General features: G+C 34.8%; 1 pseudogene; it reads right to left on the minus strand.

Moving 5' to 3' along the window:
• Positions 1-2,118: 2,118 nt before the first annotated feature.
• Positions 2,119-2,707, minus strand: LOC112184930 (annotated as a pseudogene).
• Between the last annotated feature and the right edge of the window lie 1,825 nt (positions 2,708-4,532).

Genomic DNA, 4,532 nt, shown 5'->3' on the forward strand with positions numbered 1-4,532 from the left:
ATCATAAAATAATAACTCATCGCATTTACACCCTCACAATGGGCTTCCCCAAGGAATTTGGGTCATTATGCCCATAACAATTCAAAGCTCAGGGGTCATTGTGCCAAAGCTTTCACAATCATCATCCAAGCTACATACTCACCACTTCCATTTTCTTAAATCAAATTTTACTAGCTTTCGATTTTCAAGTTCAAAGAAGCAATGAAGCTATTGCATGTAAGTTTGAAATCAGAAAACATAGCATGCAGAAATTTCATTGGACAGAAAAGCAAGGTAAGCACTGCCATCAAGGATCTTAAACAAAACAGCCTCTCTTTCCTCGGTATCAAAACAGATAAAACATGTAATATCAATTGAGTAATCAATGCATTCAAAACAAAGAAGGCTGTTGGTTGAGTTTAACAAACCATTTTATCAAATTTCCTTTTTAAGTGAAACAAAAAACCAGTAGCTTGAAACCAATTTTCACCTGCTACCTCAAGTTTATTAGATGGTTTTTGTAGTATCACGGGGCTCAGTAGCTTGCTCCAAATTGATCCCCTCCTTTTGCTTATCTAAAACAAAGATAACTCATTAAGTCTCAATAAACCAAAGACAAATCCTAAGAAACTCCCTAATATTGAGCTTAAGCTAGTTGGGAACTTTTTATCATACAGTTTGTATGTAGAGTTTAAAAACTAAAATGCATGGTGAGATTCTTGCTATAATAGCAGCCCCACCAAAGTCTAAGAAAGAAAAAAAAAAAAAAAAAAAAACTAATTAGAGAAGCAATAGAACTCAAATACTAAAATATTTGAGTTCCAAATTTTTGAATCGACATGCAAAAGATGCCGCTATACTAGAAACATTACCTCGAATACTGAAGGATGAACGCGGGAACTGTTAGTCCCTTCAAAAACCATGAGTAGTAAAAACACACATTAATAACAGTAGCTCAAAGGATTCTAAGGTCTAAGAAAAGAAACGTTTTTTTTTTTTTTTTTTTTTTTTTTTTTGAAGGTTCAGCACTTAGTAAAGCTTAAGCTTCCATAGTCTGCTATAAAGCTGATATTTTTTTTTTCTCCACTGAGGAGAAAATTATGAGGAGGACTAATGGAGTAAGTGTTTTCCTTATTCTGAAGTGGGCACATGCACTAGCACATAGAATACTAAAAAAAATAACTCGAAAATCTTGGGTATTACAGTTCATAATCGTGATTTACAATTAGGAACATGAACGATTCAGGTTTGACAGATTTAGCTTGTCTATTGATTTGATCTAGTTTGGTACCTTAACGATCATCAATTTGACTGAAAATTTGTAGAAATGATCTACTCATAGGTACCTAAAACTGAACAGTTAAGATCTCAATATGTGACTGAAAAGTTGGTCTAATAAGCGATTCCTTAAAATGACCAAATTAAATTTTTAACCTTGAACTTTATACAGAAAATCGTGTCAATCCCTAATGTTTTAATTTCATCAGTGACACCCTTATGCTTATCAATTTGATCAGTCTAGTCCAATTCATCAATTTTGAGCGTTAAATACTGAGTGGCTCGATTAGGAGTCACCTGTTTTTATGACATGATGACTCGGGGTTGAATAATGACAACTAGAGCTCAAAATAAAGCCAGGCCAAACCACCTCGTTTGTCAACTTGATCCAAATTGTCATTTCAAGTCATCACAACGTCTTAAAAAATGTGGGTTATATTTGAGCCACTTCAACACTTAATGGTCAAAATTGAAGGAATTGACTAGAGTGATCAAATTTATAAGCATATGGGTGTTGCTGATGAAATTCAAATATTAGGGATTGACATGATTTTTGGTGTAAAGTTTAGGGTGGTGACCTAAAAATTTAATCCATATTGTGTGTGTGTGTGTGTGTTTTGAATCCTACAATATTTAAAGGAAATTTTTTATTTGAATATCAATCATAACATTGAAGATGAAGAAATTTCCAATGTTCTATTTAATACTTTTATTAATGATTTATTACATAAACTCAAGTAAGAGCTAGAAATGACACTGTGATTTGAAGAGAAATCGCCAAGGAGGAAACTAACACCACTTTAATTTCTTAGGGGACAACATCATTATGATGAGGATCCTCAAATGGGAGAACTTCATCTGCATCACATCCCATATTATGGTGTGGTTTGGGTTCACCATGTTCACATACCATGGATTCCTTCGCATGCATTATTGTGCAACTTGGACATTTTAGATTCATTTTCGATCACCTCCTCACCGAGATTCTCTATTCTGCCATCAATCTCATTTAATTTTTGGTTGATAAGCTGCTCAAGATCACCCATATCCATCAGATTCAGATTCTGAAATTGGGGAATTCCTGTAGTGAGACTTTGGAACATGGTATGTCTCAATTCCTTCTCATGATTTTGCTTTCTTGCTTTCTTCAATTGCTCATTCGTTTTAGATATCATCCCCTTCAGAAAGCTTTCTTGGTTCAACATCTTTTGGCTCTTCTCTATCATAGGCATGTTCTTGAATTTCTCAAGAACATTTTTTACTCTAGATGGAGAAGGCCAAACCTTAGGTTGAGAATCAAATGGGCTGTAAATAACAGCACATGCATCACTCCACAGAGAGTGCTCAATTCGCTCAACTTCTTCATCATACCCTTTTTCCTTTTCTTGAATGTAGTTTTCTTGGCTGAATTGTTGGTGATGTAGGCCATTCTCACTTTCTTTCTGGCCATGGATAGACCTCACCAAATAAAATGAAAAGAATGAATCTATGATGATTTACTTTCCTTGACACCACCTGGTATATATACAAAGGGTTAAAGCCAAGATAGGCAAGTTGGTGAGGGGGTTATCAATTAAAACATATCCAATCTTTAATGGAAACTTTGTTGTCCAATTTCTTGTGAATAAATGAGAATTTCACAATAATGGTAATTATAAAAGAGTAATTGATAAGATAACATGCAATGTGTGGCTGGTAAGACTCTATTAACAAAACCAAAGCTGTAACATGATTTTTTTATAAAGTTTACCGATGTGAATTCATTGGATTCTTATTTCTTATTAATATGAATTTTTGTTAAATTGGAAATGCTATCTATCCTTAGTTTTATAGGAAAATTTGAGGGACCATAATTCTACCAACCTCATCTGTAACCATTAAGAATGAGAGAAAATGACCGAAAAAACCCTCATAAAGTCGTCGACTTTGGCCCAAGGCCAGCCCACGGTAAATAGGCACTATGATCACATAAACAATTATTTGTAAATTAGTAATAGCTAAGCCCAATGAACATATTTAACTTTTTCAAAGACCTTACGAATGAGGGGGCGCCTATGGATAAGATTAATGGAATGATTCATGTGTTGTGCGTTATATAAGAGAGAAAACATTTCTAATAGGGAGAGAAGATGAATAACATAGGTGATGCGTTTAAATATCTACGTATTTTATTTGGGAAGATACTGAACTTTACTTATTCTTAAACGATTAAGTACATTACTAATCCATGTTTGGTTACTTCATAGGAAACTATGTAATTTAAAAAAAAAAAAAAATAGTAAGCAATTGGTGAGAGTCCATTTAGGAAGCACTAAGCATAGGCTAAATCTTCAGCCAATCTCTTCCCGGAGTCTTTGTCACCGCCATCCACATCACATAATCGCCTAACCTCAACAAAGTTTTAGCGGTAATAGGCAATCCATTTGCGGCCAAACACAGCCATGACCACGTCGCACTACTGCTCTAATCATATTCTGAAGCAAACTCTCAGTATCCATTTAACCTCCACCCTCTGTAGTGAAGCACAGGGGATGAAAACAGTCACCGTCTGTCAAAAGAGTTCGTAGCAAAATCACTCATTTATATGTTCCTAATTTAAGATTACAAATCCCCCATTGATGTCTTCTAGAAAATCACCGTAGCACCCACATATTATCGGAGCCACCATACCGGATTTTCCCTAGAGAACGAAATAAATTTGAAGTCTATGGCAATAGCCACACCCTCAATTTATTATTTTCAATGAATATTACAAATTTTGTTGATGCCTAAAGGTGGTACCTAAATCACTCGTACCTCATATCCCTAGAGCACTTATAAAAATATGCAGTGGCGAAGCTAGAAGTTGATCTCAAATGGGCACTCAGAAATTTTAGAAAAATATTAGAAATTTAAAATATATCAAAATTAAAATCAAGGATATATTGTTAATATCTTAATTGTGTTCAAGGAAAACCTAATTTGTGTTTAGCCCAAACTCTAGGTTACTTGACCTAGTGGTAATAGGGTTCAATTAGAAGGATCTAGATTCCTAATTAATGTACGATTACTTTCCTTGTATGATTGAGATTCTATGCATTGTAATCCTCTATATAAAGAGGCCTCTATTATCAATGAGAATACACAGCGAATTTCTCTCAGTTTTTGATTCCCTAAAACACGTTATCAGCACGAGACTCTAACCCTAAAAACCCTCATTTCGTAAATCTCAAAATCCGACAACCACCACCCCACACATCGAAGCCCTAATCCCAAGGAGCCCAGAACCGGTGGCG

The sequence above is a fragment of the Rosa chinensis genome, chromosome 1 (assembly GCF_002994745.2).
Source record: "Rosa chinensis cultivar Old Blush chromosome 1, RchiOBHm-V2, whole genome shotgun sequence".
In the NCBI taxonomy this organism is placed as follows: Eukaryota; Viridiplantae; Streptophyta; class Magnoliopsida; order Rosales; family Rosaceae; genus Rosa; species Rosa chinensis.